The sequence below is a fragment of the Suricata suricatta genome, chromosome 7 (genome assembly GCF_006229205.1).
Source record: "Suricata suricatta isolate VVHF042 chromosome 7, meerkat_22Aug2017_6uvM2_HiC, whole genome shotgun sequence".
NCBI classification, from domain to species: domain Eukaryota; kingdom Metazoa; phylum Chordata; class Mammalia; order Carnivora; family Herpestidae; genus Suricata; species Suricata suricatta.
The window spans coordinates 25,436,656-25,464,274 of NC_043706.1; the positions used below are offsets into that span (position 1 = coordinate 25,436,656).

At 38.8% G+C, this 27,619-nt stretch overlaps 1 long non-coding RNA gene across 2 annotated transcripts in view; it reads right to left on the reverse strand.

Annotated features, from left to right (window-relative positions):
- Nucleotides 1-19,359: 19,359 nt before the first annotated feature.
- The window catches only part of LOC115296960, a 36,512-nt gene continuing 28,252 nt past the window's right edge, over nt 19,360-27,619 (reverse strand). For both annotated transcript variants that reach the window (XR_003911165.1, XR_003911164.1), the window contains 2 exons: nt 20,238-20,356; nt 19,360-19,615 (listed from right to left, as the gene is read on the reverse strand). This is a non-coding gene — a long non-coding RNA (uncharacterized LOC115296960). The remainder of the gene's footprint in view (nt 19,616-20,237; nt 20,357-27,619) is intronic.

The window sequence follows — 27,619 nt, forward strand, 5'->3', positions numbered from 1 at the left end:
GGGGGGAAAAGGGGTGGTGGTGATGGTGGAGGGCACTTAAGGGGAAGAGCACTGGGTGTTGTATGGAAAACAATTTGACAATAAAATATTATGAAGGAAAAAAGAAAGAATAGTAGAAATTTCCCAAATTGAACAATAGAAAGGAAATAGACTGAGAAAAAATTAACAGAGACTTACAGACCTGTGGGACTATAATAAAAGATCTGACACTTGTGTTATCAGAGTCCCAGAAGCATAAAACAAAGACAGCAGAGATTTTTTTAAAAAGTACTTGAAGAAACAATGGCTAAAAATTCCCTAAATCTGGCAAAAGACATAAACCTAAAGATAAAAAATTCTGAGAAAGCCCTTAACTGGGTAAACCCAAAGAAATACACATCCAGACATATCATGTCAAATTTCTGAAAATTAAGGACAAAGGAAAAAAATCCTGAAATCAGAATGAGAAATGACACCTTATCTACAGGAGGAAGTTAAAATGTCAGCAGATTTCTTATTAGAAACCATAGAGGCCAGCAGGAAGTAGCACATAAAAATATGTGCTACTCAAAAGAGTGCTGAAATTAAAAAAAAAAAAAAGCCCAGAATCATATATCAAGTGAAAATATCCTTTTGTTAAGAAGAGGAAACTAAGATATTCCCAATTAAAGGAAAATAAAAAAATAGTTTACTACTAGTAGACCTATCTGAAATAATGACTAAGGGAAGTTTTCTAAAATAATAAAGAAATAGGAAAGGATTCTTGAAGCATCAGGAAAAAAGAAAGAACTGAAGGAGTAAAATACAAATAAATGCAATGCATTCTCTTCTCTTGAGTTTTCTAAATGGTGTTTGATGATTGATATGATTCTAAATGGACTTAGATGAAATGTTTGAGACAGTTACATTTTAAATGGGGGAAATTAAGGGGACATAAAAGGAAGGTCTCTAAACATAAGCTAGCAAAATGTTGATTCCCTAGACTGGGATGTTAACCAGCAAAAAAGCTGTATAAAGAGATACCCTCAAAAACATTTAACAAATCAACGTGGAAATAGAAAGGAAATCAAGAAAAAGAACAGAATTTTAAAGACAGAGAGAATAAGCAAGAAACAAAATCTAAAGTGGTAGACTTATGCCCTGACATCAAAAATTACACTAAATGTAAATGGTCTAAATACAACAATTATAAAAATAAAGATTGACAGATTGAATTGTTCTTACTTGTTATTCATTTAATGATACTCTTGTACATCATGAGATATACCTAATTAGAAAAAGATCAAAGATGATAATACACAGGTAAGGTGCATTCAGTCATTCAAATCAGAAAAGTAAACATGCTACTCAAGAGGTCTGGAGACAAACAATTTATGGATTCTTATCTGAGTCACGGGAACTCCACATTGACTGGATCACAGTTTATAAGGCATTCCTTATAATATGTTCATATTTGGATGCCCATTAAGACTCAAAACTGTAACACACTTAAATATTTGAAAATTTGGAATCAAAACATAAATGGAAAAAGAAGAAAAGTCATGCATGTAAAAAACATTTCATTGTGCTCACATCTTTTTTGCTACTATTACCAACAGAATGCTAAGTAGCCTGCAAAACATTTCTTAAATATTCCATAATCCTTTATGAATAACTAAATCCTAGATAAGAAAGCCTGACTTAAATGTATCCATTGTTCTTTGTTTTGTCCATACATAGTATAATATTAAAATATTAAAAACAATTTTTAATGTTTGTTTATTCTTGAGAGATAGAGAGAGACAGAGCATAAGCAGGGGAAGGGAAGAGAGAGGGAGACACTGAATCTGAAGCAGGCTCCAGGCTCTGAGCTGTCAGCACAGAACCCACCGAGGGACTCAGACTCAAGAACCATGAGATCATGACGTGAGCTGAAGTTGGATGTTCATCTGACTGAGACATCCAGATACCCCAAACAGATTTCTTTGTTTCAAATTTGCCCCATCATTTAGAAAAGTAGTAAAACTTTTTCAAGGCCCATCCCTCACAGGAAGATTTTCTGTAACAGACACGAGAGACAATTTCCTGGTTTTGTGTTCCAGCATGGACTCCAGACTGTTAAAATAGGAAAATTGTCTTGAATACTACATTTATTTCTAAGGCTTCCATAACAAAATACTGCAGACTGAGTGGCTTAAACAATGGAAATTATCTCTCACAGTTCTGGAGTGTAAAATTCCAAGATTAAGATGTCAACAAGTTTGGTTTCTTTTGAAGTCTTTCTCCTTGGCTTGCAGATGACCTCCTTCTTGCTGTGTCCTCACATGGTCTTTATTTCTCTGTGCTTGGTGACCCTGGTATCTCTTTGTGTGTCCAAATTTCCTCTTCTTATAAGGACATCAGTCAAATTGGCTCAGGGCCCACCCTAGAGCTTCATTTTAATTTGATCACCATTATAAAGGCCCTGTCTCCAAATATAGCTACTTTCTGAAGTACTGGGGGTTAAAGATTTGACATATTAATTTGGGGGGCACAACTCAGCCCATAACAAATGCCAGAATACATCTATTTTTCAAGTTTTGGGCTTTCTTCCTTTTCTGTGTCTCCAAAGCCAAAAGGTTTCTGTGAAGGTTTCCTGGGACTGCTCAAGAGAGGAGCAGAGCCTGGTTGAATGTGGAATGGCAAGCCTATAATGGTCTCATGGCTTGGATCAAAACTAAACGGTTTTCTGATGACACTTATTTGACACAAGAGCAAAGGGTCAGGTCTAACTCTATAGTGTTCTGTTTTCTGTGGCACTTTGCAAACAAAGGTGAGTCTTGGTTAATTTTGTAACAAGGGCTATGTGCCAACAAAGACTCTGCTGCACTTCCAGGTCCAGAGTGGTGATGCGACCCCCATTCACACCCACTTTTGGGACTGTGGGGCGGGGATGGGATGGCAGTAGGGCTGCTGGGAGCTGGCTGGTTGTTATTGGCAGAATGCAGGGTGCAAAAGAGGTGGGGATTGTGCAGGAGGCAGGCCGCACAGACAGACTGAATTTTTAAAACTACTATATATATTGTCTAAGAGAAACTCATTTCAAATATACCAATATAGGCAGATTTATATCCTGCAAACATTAATCAAAGGAAATCAGAAGTGGCTATGTTAATATCAGATACAGTAGATTTCTAAGAAAATTACTAGAGATAGAGAGGGGACTTACAAATTGATAACAGAGTCAATCCACCAAGAAGACATAGCAATCCTAATGTATGCACCAAGCAACAAAGTTGCTAAGTATGCAGAGGGGGTAACTAAATGGAAAGCAGGAATAGAAAAATCCATAGTTACACTTAGAGACTTTAATAATGCTTATTTTTACAAATAATACAACAACTAGACAAAAAATCAACAAGTATACAAAAACCTCAATTATACCACCAATCAAGATCTAACTGACATTTATACAGCACTCTCCCCAACAATTACAAAATACACATTCTTCTCAAGCATCCACAGAAATATACCAAGGGTCATTAGGCAAAACCTAATAATTTTTAAGTACAGAGAACAAATTGGTGATTTCCAGAGGGGAGGTGGGTGGGGGAGGGGTGAAAAAGATAAAGGGGATCAAGAGTACACTTATCTTGATGAGCAATGAGTAATGTATAGAATTGTTCAATCATTACATTTTACACCTGAAGCTAATATAGTACCGTATGTTAATTATACTTCAATTAAAAAAGAAATAATTTAAGGAAAAGAATTTTAAGTAATTTAAATCATTTAGAATGTATTGCAGATCACAGTGGAATCAAATTCGAGATCAATAACAGAAAGATATAGAGAAAACTCTCAGTACTTGGAAACTGAACAGTGTACTTCTAAATAATCCACATCAAAAAAGGAAGTCTCAAAGGAAATTTGACAATATATACTTAAATTTAATGAAAATGAAAACTCAACATAGCACAATTTGTGAGACATACTGCTGGCAGGGGAATTGTATCACTAAAGTAGTTAAATTAGAAACAAAGGGGGATGTATACTGATGAGAGAAAGATGGCAGCAGAGTTGGATGCCCCTAGGCTTTTCTCATCTCATGAGCACAATTAGATGCCTATCAAATCTTTCTAAATGCCCCAGAAATCAACCTGAAGTTTCACAGAACAGTTTCCACAACAAAATTGAGAGAAGAGGTAACATCAAAGAAGGTATGGGGGTGGAGATATGAAGTATGAAGGTGGACATGTGGTTTAGAGGAGAAATGGATCCTGGCTGCTGTAAAGAGGAGGGAGCCATGGTTGTGGAGAAGAGAGAGAGAGAGAGAAGCACAAGGAAAACTTTTCCCTAAAATTTTGATTTATAAAATGAGAAGGTCTGAATTCATGAGTTCTTGCAATCAGCAGGCGTAAAGCCTGGAATTTTATTTTATTTTTTTTTAGTTTATTTATTTATTTTGAGAGAGAGAGAGAGTTAGCACAAGCATAGGAAGAGCAGAGGGGTGGGTGGAGAGAATCTCAAGCAGGCTCCACACTGTCTGCAGGGAGCCCAAGGCTGAGCTTGACCCCATGAATCCTGAGATCATGGCCTGAGCCAAATTCAAGAGTCAGATGCTTAATTGAGCTGCCCAGGTACCACAAAGCCTGGAATTTTAAAGGTCAGAGTACATGGCTGAGACAGAGGCCAGAAGGCATTATGCTGCCGGAGAGAAGGTAAGCAAACAACATGGAGGCAGACATTTTGGAAACAGCAATCTGAAGAATGCCTGGAGCATGCAGAGGGGGATTATTTGCTTCTTTTGGAGCATGTCCCTAAGAGGCAGGATTTATGGAGACGCCTCTCTAGACACAAAGGAGGTGGCTGCACATTTTCCCTCCTCTGTTCCTCAGCATAAACACAGAGCCATCTGTGGGAAATAGCCAAGCGTGGACACGGGCTGCTCAACTTGCTTACACCAAGCCCCACTGACCCTGCACTCTGGTAGGGATGCTTTTTCAGTAAAGCTTGCCACCTTCCCAGCACAGTGGATTCTTCCCCCAAAGACCAGCACAAACCCCTCCCCACATCATAACTCCCAACCAAAGAGTCCTACAGGGCCTCAGTTAGGGTGGGGGTAGTGTCAGGTTTCATTTTACAAGCAGACTAGAGCGCACCTATTAAAACTTGCCACTTTCAGACAAGGGACCAAACACTGCCCATAGCAGACAAGGAGAGTCTCTGCAGGCAACTGGCCTGAAGTATACAGCAGCCAAAACACAACTGCAGAGCCCATGCATCACCCACCAGAGACACTCCTTAAAGAACCAGGCCCTAGGCACTACATGACCTTTTCTTCATAAGGCCATTACTTCAGGTGCATGATACATAACTGGCCTTTCTAATATAGAAAAGAAGGCAGAATGTTAGAAAAAAATGCAACCAGGGAGGAATTTATCACAAATGAAAACACAAGATAAGACCATAGCCAGAAATTGAAGTGAAATAGATATAGGTAACATGCCTGGTGGAGAATATAAAGCAGCAATCATGAGGATACTCACTAAGCTGAGAAAAGAATAGACGACCCTTACTACATCATCAGCATTAGCGAGATGCTTACTACAGAAATAAAAGAGTTAAAAAATCAGTTAGAGATGAAGAATACAATAAACAAGATTGAAATAAGCTTGTTGTAATGAACAGCAGGCTGGAAGAAGCAGAGGTACAAATTAATGACCTAGAAGACAAAGTAATGGAAAATAATGAAGTCAAACAAAAGAGAGGAAGGAGAATTATCCAACACAAGAATAGACTTAGGGACTCAGTGACTCCATCTATTTATATTATAGGAGTCCCAGAAGACAAAGAGAGAGAAAAGGGAGTAGAAAAATGTATTTGAAGAGATAATAGTTGAAAACTTCCCTAATCTGGGGAAGGAAACAAACATCCAAATTCAGGAGGCACAGCAGACCAACAAAAGCAGGCCAATACCAAGACATACTGTAATTAAACTTGTAATTGTAATTAAATTTGCAAAATATAGTGATAGAAAAAAGCCTTAAATCAATAATCTAAGCTCCTATCCCAAGAATCTAGAAATAAAAAGAAAAAAATAAACACGGAATAAGCAGGTGGAAGAAATAATAAAGATAAGAGCATCAACCAATTAAATAAAAAAGAGAAAGAGGCACCTGGGTGGCTCAGTCGGTTAAGCCTCTGACTTCGGCTCAGGTCAGATCTCACGTACGTGGGTTCAAGCCCTGCGTCAGGCTCTGTGCTGACAGCTAGCTCAGAGCCTGGAGCTGCTTCCGGTTCTGTGTCTCCTTCTCTCTCTGTCCCTCCCCGTCTCATGCTCTGTCTCTCTCTGTATCAAAAATAAATAAAATAAAAAAAAGAGAGAGAGAGAGACTCAGCCCCTCCCCCACTCGCACTCTATCTCTTTTTTTTTCATTGTATTCAAATATGTTTATTCAAACATGATTATTAAAAGTTTTCCCTTTTCAGTGACATTCAACAAATCAGAGATAGAGAATTGTGGCCAAATCTTATTTTCTAAAACATGTGTTCATTAATAAGTTTTTTTGTTTTTGTTTTCAATAATATTTTATTGTCAAATTGTTTTCCATACAACACCCAGTGCTCTTCCCCTTAAGTGCCCTCCACCATCACCACCACCTCTTTTCCCCCCTCCCCCTTCCCCCTCTACCCTCAGTTCATTCTTAGCATTTCGCACTCTATCTCAATCTCAAAAATGCATAAGTGTTAAGAAATTTTAAAAGAGAGAGAGAGAAACCCAGTGAAACAAAAAGCTGGTTCTTTGAAAAGATCAATCAAATTGACACCCCCTATAAACACTAATGAAGAAAAAATAGAGAAGACACAAATTACCAGCATCAGAAATGACATGGATTACCTCTAGAGATCCTATAGGATAAATAAGTGACACTAAACTACATAAGTTCAACAACTTAGATTAAATAACCCAATTGCTAAAATGCAAAAACTACTACAATGCAACCAAAATAAAACACATAATTTCAATAGCCCTATAACTGTAAAAATTGAACTCATAATTTAAAATTTTTCCAAAATGAAATTTTTAGTCCCAGTTGGTTTCATGGATAATCCTACCAAGTGTCTAAAAAAAATTAACTCTAAATCTATATCATCTATTCCAGAAAATAGAAAAGAAGGATATACCTCCCAACTCATTTTATGAAGTATTACTTTGATATCAAAATTAAAAAAACAGTGCATAAAAGAAAAATGATCAATATCCTTCATGAATGAAAAAAAGATCTTTAAAACTTTTTAAGCGGCCTCTGTGTGGCTCAGTCGGTTAAGCCTCCGACTTCGGCTCAGGTCAGATTTCACATTTGTGGGTTCGAGCCCCGTGTCAGGCTCTGTGCTGACAGCTAGCTCAGAGCCTGGGGCCTGTTTCTGGTTCTGTGTCTCCTTCTCTCTCTGCGCCTCCCCCTTTCATGCTCTGTCTCTCTCTGTATCAAAAATAAATAAAACATTAAAAAGTTTTTAAAAATTTAAAAAAACTTTAAAATACTAGGCAGTAGAATTCATCAATATATGAAAATAATTATGTATCTGAATCAAGTAGAGTTTTAATCTAGTGATAGGAAACTGGTTAAATATTATAAATATTAATCAGTGTAACCTGCTATATTAACATGCTAAAAATTTTGCACATTTAAGTCAATTAGTGAAGAAAAAGCAACTGTATATGAATCTACAATTATCTCAAATTAAAATTTTGACTAAACAAAGAAACAAAATAAGGATTTATAGTTTCAGCTCTGATATGTAAAGTCCCTGGAAATCATCACTCCCCAACATTACATCAAGTAAAAACTGAAAATCAGCCACGTATTTACCACCATCAGAGAACTGAGGTTTCAGTGGGGGTTCCCCACTCCAAATATGGAGACGGAGGCAATTCCAGAAAGACATAGTCAACATCTGCTTACCAGAGCAAAAGCTGCTAGTGCCATAACCAGTAGGAACACTTATCCAGTAATTTTGATGAAATTGCTGCAGGTTAAGTGTTAACTAGTATAGAAATAAGAAACTCCTGGGAGTCACAGTCTTAGGGTGGCCACCACATTTTCATGAATTTATTTCCAAAAGTGCCATCAGTTTTTTCAACTTTCCAAAAAAGATCTCCTCATGGCTCTGGGAAGGGGAGAGGAATAGCAATCACACTGAAACACACCTAGGCCTAATCTCCAGAGGAAAAGACTTTGCAGAGCTTTTATCCCAAGTACGGGAAGAGAATTCTTCCCATCAAAGCTCTTCTAGCTTTTCTCTCTCATCTAATGATGAGAGAACAGTCAACAGGGGTACAAAGTACAACAAAGTCCAAATGTATTGCATACAGAAGCATGATAGATATTAATTCAACTATATCAAAAATCACCTTAAATATGAATGGTGTAAGTCTATCAATTGTCAGAATGTATGAAACAAGACCCAAATAAACGTTGTATACAAAAAGCACTTTTAAATATTAATACTCAAATAGGTTAAAAGTATTGGTATGAGGAGACATATACCATGATAATACCAATCAAAAGAAAGTATAAGTAGTTAAATTTATTTCATACAAGAAGACTTCAGAACAAGGAAGATTATCAGATAAAAAAGGAGTATTATATAGTGATAAAGGGGTTGATTCCCTAAGAAGATATACCAATCTTAAAAGGCCATGCACCTAACAAAAGTACATCAAAATACATGAGGGAAATGGGTAGAACTTATAGGAGAAATAGACAAAGATGCTATTAGAGTTGAAGACTAACAGTCTTCTGTCAATAATTGATCAATCAAGTAGGCAGAAAATCAGGATATATTGGGATACAGATGACCTGAACAGAACTACCAACCAAGTTGATCTATTGACATTTATAGAAGAGTCTATCCAATAATAGCAAAATACACATTCTCCTTAAGCTCATATGGAACATTCACTAAAATAGATACACTATGGGCCATGACATACATCTTAACAACTTTAAGAGAATAGAAATAATACGAAGTGGAAATAAACTAGAAGCAAATAACAGAAATAAAGTTGGAAAAATCCTCAAATATGTGGAAATCAAATAATACACATAAAAATAACCCACTGATTAGAGAAGTCTCCAGAGAAATTTTTAAATATTTTGAACTAAGTGAAAATGAATAAGAAAACACAACTCATTTGGTACTTGGGTGGTTCATTCTGTTGAATGTCTGACTCTTGATTTCAGCTCAGGCCATGATCCCAGAATCTTGGGATTGAGGCCCATGTCAGGCTCTGCACTGAATGTGGAGCCTGCTTGGGATGGGATTCTCTCTCTCTCTCTCTCTCTCTCTCTCTCTCTCTCTCTCTCTCTCCCTCTCTCTCTCTCTCTCTCTCTCTCTCTCCCCCACCTCTCTCTCCTTGCATGGTCTCTCTCTCTCTCTCAAATAAAACTTTAAAATATCAAAAATAAAATCCATCAAAATTTGTAGGGTGCAGTGAAAGCCATGCTTACAGGAAAATTTATAGTATCAAATGTATATATTAGAAAAGAAGAAAATACTAAAATCAGTAACTTACATTTCCACCTGTGGAAACCAGAGAAAAAAGAGTAAATTAAGCCTGCAAGCAGTGAAAAAAAAAAAAACACATTCATACTCACTCTGAGGAATTACCTCTTATTCCCAAACAAGATAAAGAAAATAAAACTATGGGCCAATATTCATGAACATAGACACAAAAATTTTCAACAAAATACTAGTAAATCAAACTTGATAATGTATAAGAATAATTATGCACCATGACCAAGTGGGATTTATTCTAGGTCTATAGGTTGGTTTAATATTCAAAATGCAATTAATGTAATAACCATCCACATCAACATGCTAAGTCATATGATGACATCAATTAACATAGAAAAATATTTGACAAAATACATCATCCATTCATGATAAAAACTCCCAGCAAGCTAAGAATGAAGGAGAACTTATTCAACTTGATAAAGAACATTTTTTAAAATCCTGGAGCCAACATAACACTTAATGGTGAGATACTGGACAGTTCTCCCCCCAGATCAGTACCAAGACAAGGATGTCCTCCCTCACCACCACTATTCAACATGACACTGGAAATCCTAGCTGGTGCAATAAGACAAGTAAGAGAAATAAAATATATTAGAAACAAAATTGTTTTTATTCACAGCTCACTTAATTGTCTATATAAAAAAACAACAAAATCTATAAAAACTCTTCTGAAACTAATAAACAGTTGTTGAACAGGTGTTGAACAACATACAAAAGTCAATTGCTTCTCTGAAACAAGTAATTGGAAGTTGAAATTTAAAAAACACCATTGACAATAGCACCAAAAAATGAAATACTTATGTAAATCTAACAAAATATGTACAGTGTGTATATGCAGAAAATTATAAAACACTAATGAAAGAAATCCTAGAGCTCTATTAATGGAGAAATGTTCCATATTTGTGGGTTAAAAAACTATTGTTAAGACATCAATTTTTTGAAACTTGTGCTATAGATTTAATGCAATCCCAATTAAAATCTTGGCAAGCTATTTTGAAGATATTGGCAGAGTGTTTCTAAAATTTATATGGAAAGGCAAAGACCTAGAACAGTCAATGCAATATAAGAAAAGAAGAGCCAAGTTGGAACATTCAGTTCAAGTTGAACTCAATTTCAAGACTTACTATAAAGCTACAATAATCAAAACAGCATGGTATTAGTCAAAGAATAGACATGTATATATATACACACACACACGCACACACATACACACATACACACACAGACCCATATATATATATGGGATACAGTAGAGAACACAGAAACAAACCTACACAGATATAGTCAACCAATTTTTTAAAAATAAAAGAACAAAGGCAATTCAGTGGAGAAAGATTAATCTCTTTAGCAAATGATTATGGAACAGTTGGATACCCATATGCACACACACACATGCACACACAGACTCTAAATATAAAATGCAAAATTATAAAATGATAAAATTACATCTAGGAAAAAAGCAGGAAAAGGCTATGTGACCTTGAATTGGTTAGTTTTCAGATACAACACCAAAGTATGATCCATGAAAGAACAAAAATCATAAGTTTGTGTTTATTAAAGTTTAAATCTTTTTCCCTTCAAAAGACACACTTAAGAGAATGAAAAGAGAAGCCACTGCCTGGGACAAAATTTATACAAAACATACATGTTATAAAGAACTTATATATAAAATATATAAAGAACTATTAAAATTCAACAATGCAAAACAAACAAGTCAATTTAAAAATGAGCAAAAGATCTGAATATATGTTTTGCCAAAGATAATACATAGATGGTGGGGCACGTGGATGGCTCAGTCAGCTAATTATCTGACTTTGGTTCAGGTCATGATCTTGTGGTTTGTGAGTTCAACCCCCGTGTCAGACTCTGTGCTGACACCTCAGAGCCTGGAGCCTGCGTCAGATTCTGTGACTCCCTCTCTCTCTGTCCCTTTCTGCCTGTGCTCTGTCTCTCTCTCTCAAAAATAAATAAACATTAAAAAATTTAAAAATACATGGATGGCAAATAAACATATGAAAATATGCTAAATACCATTTGTCATTAAGGAAATACACATTAATGCATTTGCACCTATTGGAATTACTAAAATCCAAAAACTTACCATAGTAATTGCTGGTGAGGATGCAGAGAAAACACAAAAACAATTCAAAAAACAATCATTCACTTTGTAAAGGAATGGTGCAGCTACTTTGGAATAGAGTTTGGTAGTTTCTTGCAAAATTAAGTATAGTCTTCCCATGTGACCCAGTAGTTGCACTCATAGGTATTTATCCAATTGATTTAAAAATGTATGTTGTATGTCTAGAGCAGGACTTTCACATCAATGATTATAGGAGCTATATTCATAATTGCTCCAAACTGGAAAGAATCAAAGTGAATAGATAGTATGTGAATAAATAAACAAATTGTAGTGTATCCATATAGTGGAATACTATTTAGTGATAAAAAGAAATGACCTATGAAGTCAACAAAAGGCATAGAAGAACATTGAATGCATCCATACGGTATGATTCTATATTTGGGAAAAGACAAAACTATAGAGACGATAAACAGATTTGTGGTTGGGAATGTGGAGAGAGTTGAAAAGGTGAAACAGAATTTTTTTAGAATGGAGAACTATTCTATTAGACCTCAAACTATGCATTTATCAAGTTATAGAAATTTACCACAGAAAGAGTGAAGCTTAATGTATATAATTTTTTAAATTCACTTAATAGATTGGGAACTAAGACAAAATGCAGACTTTAATAAAAGTATCAAGGAGTTCTATGGATAGTTTTTTGAGGAGCCTCCACACTATTTTCCAGAGCGGCTCCACCAACTTACATTCCCACCAACAGGGTAGGAGGGTTCCCGTCTCTCCCCACCTTCGCCAGCATCTATAGTCTCTTGATTTGTTCATTTTAGCCACTCTGACTGGTGTGAGGTGGTATCTCAGTGTGGTTTTGATTTGTGTTTCCCTGATGATGAGTGATGTTGAGCATCATTTCATGTGCCTGTAGGCCATCTGGATGTCCTCTTTGGAGAAGTGTCTGTTTATGTCTTCTGCCCATTTCTTCACTGGGTTATTTGTTTTTCAGGTGTGGAGTTTTGTGAGTTCCTTGTAGATTTTGGATACTAGCCCTTTATCTGATATGTCATTTGCAACGATCTTTTCCCATTCTGTCAGTTGCCTATTAGTTTTCTTGATTGTTTCCTTTGCAGTGCAGAAGCTTTTTATCTTTATGAAGTCCCAAGAGTTCAATTTTGCTTTCATTTCCCTTGCCCTTGGGGATGTGTCGAGTAGGAAATTGTTGCAGTTGAGGTCAAGGAGGTTGTTTCCTGTTTTCTCCTCGAGGTTTCCTTGATGGTTTCCTGTCTCACATTCAGGTCCTTCAGCCATTTTGAGTTTATTTTTGTGTATGGTGTAAGAAAGTGGTCTAGTTTCATTCTTCTGCATGTTGCATCCACAGAACTCCCTTATGACCCAGCAATAGCACTGCAGGGATTTGCCCAAGGGATACAGAAGTGCTGATGCATAGGAGCACATATACCCCAATGTGCATAGCAGCAATGTCAACAATAACCAAAACATGGAAAGAGCCTAAATGTCCATCATCTGATGAGTGGATCAAGAAGATGTGGTATATATATATATATATACAATGGAGTATTACATGGCAATGAGAAAGAATGAAATCTGGCCATTTGTAGGAAAGTGGATGGACCTTGAGGGTGTCAATGCTAAGCAAAATAAGTCAGGCAGAGAAAGACAGATACCATATGTTTGCACTCATAGGTCTAACAGGAGAACAGGAGAAACCTAATGGAGGAGCAGGGGGAGGGGAAGAGGGAAAGAGAGTTGGGGAGAGAGAGGGACGCAAAACTTGACAGACTATAGAATGCTGAAAACAAACTGAGGGTTGAAGGGGAAGGGGGAGGGGGGAAAAAGGTGGTGGTGATGGAGGAGGGCACTTGTGGGGAAGAGCACTGAGTGTTGTATGGAAACTAATTTAACAATAAATTACTTTAAGAAAAAGAATCAAACTACATTACAAAGGTATTAAACAATTTCACTGAGGAGAGTAGGGGGAAAGATTCTAATCTAAGTTGCAAATGAATGGAGTGTGTAAGACTAAAAGCACAAGTACTCGCCCTCACTTTGCACTATATTTTAGTTGAAATTGTTTCCAGTGAAGGCATGGGCTAACAATTCTTAAGCCAGTATACATGTATTCTGGAATTAAACAATTAAGAACATGGATGACAGACGACGGGAGCTGGGTGTCTTACTATTGAAATCAGAACTTACACAGACAAGTAAGGGGAGGACATTAAAATGATCTATGTGGTAATAAGTTGGAGACATCAGCACAAACGTGCATTTTGATTAATATAGAGATAGATACACACATTTTTTTGTTCTACTAGCTGTGAGGTCCTAAGAACAATGACATCCTAGGAACAATGAATCACTCTAGCACTCAGATATTGGTTTCTAATATCATTCTCTAATAAAACGAACCATTTTCTCCTTGCAGAAATGGGTGACCCTAGGACTGGGGTAGGAAATATACAAGATGATCCTGGAGTGTTTTGTAGTGCCGGAAAGTAATTAAAGTGCTCAAAAATAAAACCTTCGGTGATGGGAATATGTAAAAGGGACACAGAAGGCAACTGAAAGGGCCCCCAATAGACAAAGCTGGACAAAATTTGAACAAAATAAATGAAGTAATGCTGGATTATAACCCTAAGTACAAAGTAAATATCCTTGAGTCGATACTGATATAGATACATGTTTGAATAAATAAATAATTGATGGAGAAGAGATGATCTCTGATGCAGAGGAATTCCAAATAATTTATCAGATATTTTGCTTTCAAAGAGAGGGAGCATAACTGCTCATCACTTAATCGTGGGCTGTGAATAGTGACTTCCTTCCAAATAGTTCAGAATGAAAGCAGGAAAAATAGGGCAACTTTACAGTAGAGAAACCAGAAAACTATATCATCTAGGTGATCAAGATCAACAATACAGTGATAAAGTATTGATAGTATGAACCCTGCATACAGTGTCATGAGAAAAGCGCTTTACTTCTGTGGTATCCCTTCCTAAAACGCTGGAGGTGCCCAGTCTAATCAGGAGAAAAACATCGAACAGATTACAATTGAAAATAGTGTCTTGAAAATAATAAAACACAGAGCTGGTACTCTTCAAAGCAGTCAAGGTCATTCATAAGGAAAGTTGAAACGTGTCACCATGAAGAGGAGCCTTAGGAGACAGCCTGACTAAATGTAATGTGGTATCTGAGTGGGATCCTGGAACAGAAACATTAGGTAAAAACTAAGGAAATCAAAATAAACCAAAGACTTGAGTAAATAATGAGTTGGTTCATTAATTATGACAAATTTACCATATAATGCAAACTGTTGACCATCTTTAGAACTTTCCTGTGCTTCTACATCTATTATATAATTTAAAAATGTATTTAAAAACTAAGAGTTAATAGCTATCCTTTTCTGAAAATTTTAATAGCTACTTATATTGAAGTTCAGACAATAAGATAGCTTACAATGGTCAGATGGTTACAAAGTTAATCATAAAGACCTATCTTTTTATGCAAGTTAAAAGATCTATCTATATTTCTATCATTTTTAACTTGTACTTTGTACATGATTCTAAGCACTCAATATGGATACCAAAGGGAATAAGAAATGATTCTTGCTTTCAAGAAACACAGATTTCCTTGACCTTGTGCTTTAGTTTTTACAGCTCTGGTTGTTCAGGGTTAAAATGTTATATATCCCTTTTCTAAGCATGCAGCATTCTGAACCTGGAGCATTGTGAGGTTTCATTTTCGTTTGGTTTTAGCATAGTGGTTGGAATTCCAAAAATTTTTAACTTCTGAGGCAAGATTGCAGAAACCTTAGTTATATCAAAGGATCACACTGACATTGGTGTTCAGTTCTCTGATGGTCATCCAGCACCACAGAAGGTTGTAGAAATGTTTCCATGGTTTCTAAGAGCCTTCTTTTAGTCTAATGTGATTTTTACTTTTTTTTAATCAGTGCTCAGTTTTTTTCCATGTCTTTTGGACCCTCTAGATTCATTGGAGCAAGACTTGTTATGTCTATCGAATCTTCACATGTGTAGTAGAAGTGTTTTCAGCTCCCCTCTTGTGTCTGTCAGAACTTTTCATAGGTCAGAGTAAAGGCTTAAATTTATTGGCTATTTGAGTAATATTCTGTTTGAACAGGAAGGGAAGTTACTAGCATGGCTCTTGAGGTTCATCATAGTATGTTTTCCCAACTCTGCATTCAAGACACCAAGTTGGTAGCATGAAACTGACTATGGTGGAAACACAATGGAAACTGGCAAATGCTATCAATGAGGGTTTTTCCACCATCACCCACTTCAAACCCAATCCTTTTACCAAAAACCAGTTGTTAAATATTTACCGGCACACCACAGCCAAAGGACCACAGCTAGCTTTAAGGGAGGAAAAGATTTGTGAACTTTGCATGATAATGATCCCCATATTCTAGCTCAAGTGAACTTCTTGAAAGGTAAACCTTTCTTAAAACACTTTCCATTGCTCTTAGGATAGACACCTTAACATAACCTTCAAGGGCCTATGTGGTTGGGCCCTGAACGTCTCTCTCATTGGATCTCACCTAGGGTAAACTACTGCCAACTTTTTCCAGTAACCGTAGCCTTCTTTCCATTCCTTAAACGTTCCATGTTTCCATCTGCAATGAAGTCTTTGCATGCTCTATGCCCTTAGTGTAGGTTTCCAGAAACTGTCCCAGTTTCAGCACTGAAAATACTGCATCCTGAGAACTCTCTAAGACCCAGGGAAACAGTACTTATGTAAAAACGTTCTTCCTTAATTCACTGAGTTACACTTTGTCTGACTCCTGCTCAAGTATCCTCAGAGAAGAAAATTTTCCCTGACTTCCTCACCTTTACCCATTTCCCTCATCCAGACAAAGCCAACATCTCCATTATATTCTTCAATAGTACCTCTACTTTATAGTACAATTCTTATTGTGATTTTAACCATAAACTCATTTTTCTGACTATTTCATTAAAGTCCATCTCTCCCACTACACAGCATGGGAACAGAGATAGTGTCTGGTTTGCTTAGTATTGCATCCCTAGTGCCTAGCCCAGAGCCCAGAATTCAACAGGTACACAAGTAATTGTTTAATAAATCAATGAAGAAAAAGAACTCCCTATCCCCAATGATCTTTCCATAGCGTGATTACATCCCTTATAAATTGAAACACAGAACAGCTTAAAGTTGGGGGAGAGTAGAATGGAAAAGATGGCTCTCATTAGATGGAAAAGCAGAGGAACAGAGGTTTAAAAGTCTTTTGAAAAGGCGTGCAAGAGAGTTGGGAATGTGTCAAAACCAAATTTCTGCCTTCTTTCTAGTTTGAGCCTATAGAGCAAGCCTCAAACATGGCAGGGACAGCCTGAGTATTTCAAGGTGTCAACATATGACTATTCTATTTGGACACTCAGACATATGCTTTCATTTTTGGTAAGCCTACACTCCTATTTGTGGCTTATTTTGTAATGTTTGATCCACCGCAATATAATTGAAATAGAAAAGCATCTCATTTTAGAACCGCAAGCCAATACTGAAACACATCATCCTTTATACAGAAGGAGTGTGTGAGCAAGACTTCCCGCTGGTTTTAACTGTGCTCCCACCACCATGGAAGCCTGGAGCAACATGCCCCACACCCCCTGTAGGCCCAGGCAAAGACTCTGGAAAATGTAATCCATGTACACTTTCAGTTTACTGACAACAATAATTAATTAGTGTTAAAGTGGGTATAGCAAACACTCTTTGTTTGAGTCTTGTTTCTTCATTTATTTTCCATGTCCCCCAATTAGGCAACACTTGTGGGTGGGAAGTGTTTTTGCTTTAAGGAATTAGTTAAAAATAAAAAGGATCATTTTGCATACTGCAAGAAAAGCAGCCGCCCCCCACTCACCCCCCACAGAAATCACCTCATACATTCCCATTGCTGTCTGCTGGAATCACAAGAGACTATGCCAACTGGCAACCACGGGTGTGCATTTTTAACTCACTGGGGAGTGAAGCAAGGAAAACATTTTTGTAAGGCTGTTTAAAAATTATTTGCAAGGGAAACAATTAAAAAAATGTGTGGCCATTTTCTTGATGTGGAAGAAATGCTATATCCAACATCCAATTCCATGGGCCAATTTTCTCCTGCAAGATTTATGAAACAAACACCGCCAGGCAGACAGAAATCTAAATAGTAACATGTTTCACTTTAATAGAACTTTAATATAATAAGAATAATACCCAAAATACCCAGACAGTTTTATAGCACTCTAGTCATGGTATCCCACTTTCTCTTTGGAGCCCTTGGGATGATAAATATGCCTTGTACATCACCACCAGAAGCTGCCTGGTAACCAGCTGTCGGGATGGCCCTGGCTGGACCGTCAATCTTCTGAAATTAGTTGGGAATTCCATTTCATGAAAGGCACACAGATGCCACATCTTTAGGTGGATACTGCAGCTTCTACTCAGAAACCTTCACTTCTTGTTCGGTAAGTCTGAAGTTCGTGAATAATCAATCCCCTATCTATCTATACTGATAGGTCATGGCTCGTTCTCAAAATCAAATAAAAATGTTGTGGAAAGGATTTTATTTTTATTGTCCTTTGGGATAGAGTATCTAAACACAGGGGAAACCTTTTATAAAATCACAAAGTGGGGGGTCCAGATGGACATCAATACTGGCTTCTCCTGCTATCAGAAAGTACAGTGTTCTTATGAAAACTTTCAGAAGATGAAATGGTACAAAGAAGCAATTGCCATTCCATAAAAGTGAAAATCCTCTTCAGATTTCTTTCTGTTTGTAAACACGTATAGTAATGTTAGTCTTTCAAAAAAGCTAAGTGGCATAAAACAAATTTTCAGAATGCAGAGAAACCTGTATTCTGATGTGATACTGTCTCTAAATTTTCCTTTATGCTTTTAAATATCTGCGTATATATATATAGCATCGGACTCACAGTGCATGTACAGTGGTTTAAGAAGAGTCCTTGTCATAAAAAAGTCCACTGCAATTCATATGTCTGAGGAAGGGTTTGTGTTGAGTTGTTTTAAATCTGCATTGATTCATATGTGGGTTTTATCTACTTCAGAACCTGTGGCATTCAGGTTGTTTTTCCCTCCCTGCGAGACATCAACAACAACCAATCAATCAGCACCATTTTCTGTTGAGAACAAATACAGCCTCAGAATCTTGAAACAGTGCTCCAGAGAGCAAGTCCCAGTACTTTAAATGAGCTCAGCACTAAAAACTACTGGCCACTTTCCGGTTTATATATTTGATGGTTTAAACAAAACAAGCTACTCCCTTAAACAACTGGCATTTATGGAAAATAACTTTGTGTGATCTATTATTTAAAAGATAAACAGTGATTAACTTCTGGTGTGTCTCTACCTGTCTGTGTGTTTCCAGTATGCTTCATTTGAGCAGTCAAGTGTTACTTGCACCATCACTGAAAGTGTGTCTGCCCTTTCTATGTGGTTGACTCCCTTGAATTCATGGATATTAGGCTCCATCCCTACATCCAGTCCTATGATGGGACTAGTGTTGATGCTAATCGATGCTCATTGGCTTGAATTGAAAGCATTTAGATGATTTATCCAACTACAATCCAGCGTTTCTGGAAAGGAAGTGAAATGCTTTCAGGAGGCCAGGAAGCACTTAATGTCATGGGACAAAGGCAGGGACAGCAAAACGCAAGAGTAAGAGGTAAGCTTCCAAGCTTTTTAATTGCAATTAGAACCAAGAATCAGTGTTTTAAAGTGCAGCTGCTAATTCAAGGTTTATTCAAACCAGGGGAATGCTTTGGTCAGCAAAACTGGACAAGAAAATCTCCTGAGAACAAGCTGTCTCATAAGATTTCCGTTACCTGCTGCTTCCAGTCGGACTGAAAATACCTCCGGGGCAGTCTTTCCAATGGTGGTTTTGGCACTTCTTCCCCCAGATGGAGCCCACAAGTGCAGAAGTGCACAGAAATCAAATGTCCTGGGAGGAGAGTTGATTAAATGTTTTCAAACCTCAAAAAAGAAAAAAAAAAAGGAAAAAATCAGTTCAGGTAGAGTTCAAGTTTTGGGGTCAAGCTTCAGGGACCCCTGGGACTCTTTTGTAGTGAGGCCATTAACTTACTGCTTGAAATCGTACCCCAGAGAGCTTATCAAGAGCAACAGTCTTAGTTCACAGCACTGCCCCTTCTTTGTTTTGTGTGGTCTGTTTGTCACAGAGTGAACCCAGAATCATGCTGTATTCTGTCTGCTAAAGGAGAATGTGAGCCAAGTCACATAAGAATTTCACATTCATCCAGAGTCAGATGCCTTCTTTATTCTCCACACTTCCTTCTACTTTCCTCTTGAAATCAGAACTTCAAATGGCTGACCCTTGCACAGATCTGTTTTTCCTGCCGAGATAGTATCATTTCAAGCTGCTTTTTCACATGAAAACCCTTCAAGGCCCTCGACGACACTCCCCACCCCCAAAGATGCTGACAGATGAAGCTGGAAAAAACAATCCAGTGTGTGTTTGAAAACGAGGAAATTCCACGATTTTTACCTAGTTTTGAGCTCTTTCCAAATGTTATCCAGTGTGATTGACTTTAGGGATGGATTGCTATTTTTCTGAATAGGAAAATAGACTTCTTTTTACCTTGAGTGCAAGAATAATTCATGAAGTAACTGTTGGGGACATTTTAACTGCCATGTCACTGTGGGCTTCTCCCTTCGGCTCTCCGCCTCTTCTCTCTTTGTGGTGTTTTCTGCTTTTGGCTTTTTGGGAAGGAGCAATGGATTTTGATTAGTCCTTATAAAAGAAAGCTAACAACTTTACTGCCTACGATGATTAACATGACGACAACTGAAAAAAACCAGGGAGAGCCCAGGAGGAAGCTGCTGACCCTGTGTCTATGTACTGATAGAAATAACCACAGCCTTCAGAACTGGGGGTGAGCACCCTGTGTGATAAGGGAGAGCGGCCAGAATAAAGGCCCTTCAAGATTTCAAACTCTGGTGTGTTGCATACCCACTAATCCACTGTTCAAATGTGTATGGAGAGATGATTAAGTGCATTTTGAGAGGAATGCAGATTTCTCTCCCCCATCCAGTAGAACCCCCTGTGAGGAATAAAGGGGAAAAAAAGTATAGAGAGGTTGGGTCAGTGTCAGAAAATGTATCTTCATCTTGCTTTACAAGGACTAACAACGAAACTGGAAAGCAGGCATCAATTCTTATAAACAGAGCTCTAGTCTCATTGGTCCTGGGAGCTCAGTGTGAGCATAAAAAGGCTCTGCCATTAAGCTGGGGTTATATGTACTCAGCAATTCAGAGGGAATGCCTCCTTCATTTTTACAAATTTGAATGTGTATATATACATATATTAAATCATAAGTATACATAACATGCACAGATATGCACATTTATTGCGTGCATGTGCATAATTTTTGTCTATCTGAAGACCATAAAATATGACTGTAGCAAAAAGGGGAAAGTCCTGTGTATCAGTATCACTTTTTAAAAGGCTCTGTTAGAGCAAACTTATTGCCTGTAACACTACGGTAAGGGCAGCAGTGGAATGGACTTAGTGTTAAGTCCCAACTCCCTCCCTTACATTCCAATGACATTAGAGCTTTACTTTCTGTGCTAAATTAATTTAGACTGTGTGGCTGCAACCTAAGCCTTCATTTTGAAGGAGAGAACAATGGACTAGGTAGAGAAAAGGGGTTGGAATTTTAGAAATACTGACATTTACCTTGCCATGTATGACCACCATACTAAACCACATTAAGAAAAAACCCAAGTCTGTGGTTTTATTCTGTGGCTGGTCTATACAATGCAGCCACTGTGTACCATGTACTGTGTAGGATCAGTCATGTTTTAACATGAAGGGAAACAGAATTGTTCCCAGGACAGCCCAGAATCTGTGTAAGGAGACCTATAGTGAGACAAAATTAAGCTCAAGAATGGACAAGAAGATGTCAATAAGATTTTCCATGATACAAGGTCTCTTGTATTTTCCTCCTCCTGCACATAGGAATTTTTGGGATTTGAAAGGAGGGCACGTTTTTACAGAGAGGAAACAAGTAGAAACATAAGTGTATCCCCCAAACTCTCCATGGAGTTCATTAAATGTCTGTTTTGAGAAAGCACCTTCTTAGGTACTCCTGTCATAAAGTTTAGAGAATAGCCCTCTTCAGCTTCAGCTAGGGGACACAGAAGCACAACATTTTGGAACAGGATTGGTGTACCTGATCTGTAAAGCACCAGGTGGCAAGTATTATCAGCTTTGCAGTCCCTGTCACAATTACTCGACTCTGAGTAAGCAGTTGCAGATAAAATCTAAACAAATGGGGTGTGTGTGTGTGTTCCAATAAAACTTTATAGATAAAAATAGATGTGGCCTGGATTTGACCCACCAGCCATAGTTGGCATATCCCTATTTTAGAAGATTCGATTTCTGTTTGTTCATTTGATTTGTGGTTTTTAACATGGAAAATTAGCAATGATGACAAAACCTAGGTCCCAAGGATGCCCATGTGGCACCTAGATATAGAGATATCTATACATAGAGGAATGTTCTAAGCAGGAGTGGCAGCTTGACAATATAGCCTACCAAGAGATTCATTCTTGCTTCACTCAGTTTGATGAGTACCACTTTCCAGACTTTACCCTCTGAAACAAGGGGCAAAAATCTAAACATTTTCCATCTGAAGACTTCCTACCTGATCCAGCAGCCTCAAAAGAAATTTTAATTTTCATAGCTCCAACTCAGATGTGCTCATTAGATACAAAACTTCCTTCTCCCTTAATATTAATTGGTTGGGATAGAGGACTCTATTACATATTCAGAACTATCCAATCTAAGACTGGAGATGGTCCAAGTCCCACCCCTGCCCTACCAGGACCCTGAATCACCATCACCACCACAAAGGGATGTGGCAGGAGGTCAATAAGAGTTCACACGCGTGCGCGCATGCACACACACACACACACACACACACACACACACACACAGATACCCTTTCTCTCTACATTAGAACACATGTAGAAACTATCTGATTGCACCAATCACTTTCATTAGGGTACCATGTGCTCATTTAGTTAAACAGGTGAAACTGATTTATGCCAGGCTTCCAGGGCCAGGGGCTGTGTAAGTAGAGTGGGCTTTGTGTGAGAAAACTTGGATTCTTCTGGTTTGAAATTTGTGAGAAATTCAATTTGAGTGCACACCCTTTTCACCTCTGAGCCAACCCTGAGGCCACCTGAATCAAAACCAGATGGTTCCTCAGGCCTAAAGACAACAAATAGCGGTTCAAAATCCTGTCGGCAGAGGACCACCAGAGCAAGGGCTCATTTTGAGAACTCTGCCCTGATGCATATTAATGCTCCCCAGATCTGGAGCAGAGCCTCAGCCCCTTTTCTACCCTCAATGCCCAAGAACATCGCATCATTGTAAACTGGTTATTTGAGCCGGTTTAAGTGAAGCCCAGAGCTCCCTGCCCCTCATGCTCCCCCCTTCTTTGCAATGTGCCCTTAGCAGGGGCTGGTTTGTTTTGGCAAGGCGAGCAGGTGCCCTCCCAGTGCTGAGATCTGAGCTCCGTCAGGAGTGTCAGCGGTGACCTGAAGACTTGGGTGGCCGCCTTCACGCTCTCACTTCCCCCTGTCAGCTGATACATCTACCACCCACACACTGGAAGGTTCCGGCAAGCTCAGAGATTCCTGAAGGCAAGAGCACTGACCTCCTCTGCTCCCCACCCCCCAATGGCTGGGCCCTCTGGAAGAGCCAGGGCATGCTGGAAATCTTGGGCTCTGCCTTTTCATAAACAATGGAAGAGGTGAGCATTTAAACATGTGGTCTGTGAAACATTAGCTTCCAACTGATAATTGAAATAGGGCCTTGTAAACAAATGATGCCTCAGATGTCTAGAAGTCTCTTCTAAATTGCCTTTGAAAAGAGAAGTGGGATCGATGGGTTATTTTTCAGAGACTGGGTTTGTTTGGGGACTCCGATCACATGGACATCACAAGAATGGGCTTTTTTCTCCATGCTCTATCATTAAATTCCCACATAGCATCCTGGAGGCAGGTGACCCCCCCAACTGGCCACAGAAGTTGTCAAGCGGCATCTCCACTGCCATGAAAACCAAGCCCAAGGAGGTCCACAGCAGTGTCACGGGTTTGGTTTCCATTTCTTTTCTGAGACACAAGACATCCATTTAGATTATGGAATAAAATCCCCTAATTGACTTACATCTATTCCCATAGCATTGCCCAAGTTCTGACCTTAGTCTCACCTCCGGAAGCCATCATGAAATTCCTGCAGACTGCATGGTGAGAATGGGGCCTGTCTACTCTGCGTGGGTGCAGGTGCTGCTCCCCTTGTAGCCCAAACATCCTGCTATAGGCCTGGCCATCTGCTGTCCACTCCCCCCAGGAGGGCAGACTGCATGTTCTCTCTGTCTCACCCACCACAGTGCAAGGAATGAGTAAGGGAGGCAGACAGGCAGAGCAGGTTCTGGGGAGCATCCGGAGTAGGACAAGGGGAGACATGTACTTGAGCACTGTCCCCAGGCAAGGTTTCAGGTGGGGATAACCAGTGGTTGGGGCTTCATAATCATTAGGACTAAACTAGGGTCATTTTTCCTCAGAGTCTTGCTCAGTCTTTCCATTGCACAGAACATGTGAAATCATTCCAGGAATTGGGGAGGTATAGCAACCCCGTTATATGCAGAATGACCAATGGGAGGGGGAAGCGGGTGTGCAGTATGAAAGGGCACACACAGGGCAGTCTTTTTGGTTTGTGAGCAGGGGATGGTAATTCTTATTTTAATAAGAGTGTATAGGTGTCTCTTCAGCTCATGACATTATTTAATGCTTATCCCATGCCAGACATGGTGTTAAACACTGTGTGTATTATTTTACTTGATTTTCACAGAACTTTCATTCTACCCACTCATGTGGGAATAGTTGAGGCTTAAATAAAGTGACTTGCCTCAGCTAGGAGAGCTGATCTGTGTGGAGGATGGTGTTGACCAGAGAGATCTGGCCCTTCTCTGCAACTACCTCACTAGGTGTTCGTCTGTAGCAGCCAGCAATGCCATGGGCGAGCACATTTGCTGGCCTATTTTTCTTGTTTCCAAAGAGTTGATAATCCAGTTGGGGTGATTTTGGGGGAGGTGTGGAGGGCCCAAGATGCTTATCCAGGAGAAATCTAAGTACCGTTAATATTGAAGACAGCAAAGATTCCCAGAACTGAGAGCATGAGTGCAGGGAAGCTCAAACACACCCACCCACCCCCCCACACACACAAGCGCACGCATGTGCACGCACAACTTTAACAGCCGGAAGAATCAATAATGAAGGAGAGGGAGTGCCTGCTGACATGATGGTCTTCTAACTATTCAGTCCCTCCAGGTCTACATCACACCTTGAACTAGTGACTGGGGTGGGGAGAAGGTGTGGATAAGGCTGAGGGTGGAGCAAGTGCCTTGAAATGTCATATTCTTGCACACTGGTGGATTGAAAATCAAAAGTCAAGTGGGGTTATGGCAGTGCTTATAGGATAGGCTGGATGTGGCCAAGGAAGGAGCGCAGTTTCCAGTGGTCCTCAAACTCTGCTTCACAGGCTGGTGAGTTTCCCATGGCCTCTGTATTTTCCAGGGGAAGGGATGGGAGGTGAATAACGTTGGCCACACTGGGCCAGAATGCACCAGGAGTCATGAGGACCTGGTTTCAGCACCGAAAGTCTTTTTCTCTTTCCAAGACAACAAATGGCCACAATGTGAGTTAATCCCAAACTGGAAAGGACCCCAGCTTGAAGGTTGGAATCCCACTGCTAGACTCGATGCCAAAAACCTCTGCATAACTTGTCTTCTTAAGTCTTGAGGCACATAAAGAGCTAAATTACAAGGTGAGTTGATAAACAGAAGGTGAGAAATAACCAGTAGTTCTGACCCCTGGATCCTCCTTACAATGCTTGGGGAAAAACATTAAAGAATGCTGAGCTCCAGGCCCAGGTCACACAGCTCAGAATCTGTGTCCATGGAGCCCAAGCATTGGGCAATTTTTAAAGCCTCCAGGACACAATGATCTCATTGTGCCACTAGATGGAGAACCATTGAGCAGCATGTGCATTGGTCGGGCTCCTAATGAACAGCACCACAGGCATGCAGGAGCCAGGACAAATCAGAGCATTGGGGTGAGAAAGATGCTTGCTTCATGGCAAATCCCAGAACTTATTCAGCAAATCTGACTGAGAAACCAGGACAGACCAACTGAGTGTATGTGTGTGTGCATGTGTGTGTAAATATTCCCCCAAATAATGCTTATATACATTTCTGTACATAGACATACATATACATATATATTTATTATGAGGGGATATTTAGTACTTTTTATTGTGTATATATATATACATTATAGTAATAGTATATTATTATTGTATGTATATACACACACATTATAGTAGATAGTATATTTTTGTGTGTATATACACACTATGGTACATATATTTTTTGTTTGGGGGGATTAAGTTTGCCTTATTGACTAAAATGAAACTAAGTTTCCCTGTTTGTAGGTGGGAGGCATTAGCGGAATTGGAGGCCACCCCACTTAAACTACAGAGGGCACTAATGAGCCTAGAGGGAGCAGCAAGCACAAAAGGGTCACTCAGGAGATCTGATATTTTTTATTTTTGAAAGAAAGAAAAGGAAGAAAGGGATGGAGGAAGAAACCATCCCCTTCTAAAATTTAAACAATACATATCTGGAGAGCTACAGACTTTGTGGGAAAAGCAACCCAACATTGGTGGCATGCCTTCCTCTCTGAAAAAACTTTGAAGCCACCTGTCTCGAAAGGCTTTAAGAAACCTGATTGGGCCATGCGTTCAGCCCAGCAGGATTCAAGATGGTCAGGAGCAAGTAAGGAAGCTGGCCCATGTCTATCCTGTGAGGCCACAAGTGATCAGAGGGGAGGTGGGTCTGTCTGTCCCTGACTTGATGGCTAAGAAGCTAAATTTGTCTTGACATTATCTGAGACTTATGTATCAGGTGTTGCTTGGAGAGGTAACATCTGTCAGAAAGAGTTCCATGTTCACTTAAAAAAAATCTGTACTTTGCAAGATTACAGTTGCCAAACTCACTCTGTGGTGGTTGAATCAGAGGTAGAGCTGGCGATTTGTAGACACCATCTGGGCTTTCATCACCTCATCATGAAGCATTTACATTGTACTTTATATTTGCAGTGTATTTCGCATTGCATTAATTTTCTCTAAGGTTTACTATTTAAAAAATTTTTCTGGGTAAAATTACAAGAGTGATTTAACAATGCAATCTCATATAAACTATCCACATGCTGAATAAAAACCCACAAAATAGGTTTGCTTCTTTGTTACAAATAATGAAATTGAGGTCCAGGAAAGTGAAAGCTGTTTCAGTGGTGTCTGCACATATTGTTTTCTGCTGTGGATGTTATGTTGCTCCCTGAGTTTTTTAGATTTCACTTTTTTACCTGTAGTACTATTCCCTTCATCTCCCATGCAAAGAAAAAGTATCTTTTTTCTTTTGAATCTACTTATTGTACATTTTTATCAATGCATAGCACTTGTGTGTTTTCTGATGCTACTTTCATCTTCAGATGTCACTGATGAGAAAGAAGATTCTCATTTTGATGTCATCACAGAGTTTGAATACACAGGGTGTAGTAAAGCAATAGTAGAGATTCTGTTACTTTAATTTTTAAATCATCTTTGCTCTTGCCTTTTTCAGTGAAACTATGATTGTCCTTAATGTGGGATCAGGCACTTCAAATCCTTTTTGTAAATAGAAGGTGTGTGTGTGTGTGTGTGTGTGTGTGTGTGAATGCTCAGTTTTCAGACTAATTTAGTTGTCTTTGTAATATCTTTATGAGGTGTGATGAGAAAGTCATCTCCATGTTCTGTGGATGGAACTTGAAACCAAGATTGAATAATCAGTCACCAAGTTTACAAAGGATTTAGGGAAGCTGTGTGGTAGTGGGGAAGTTTGGGAAGGTGACTGG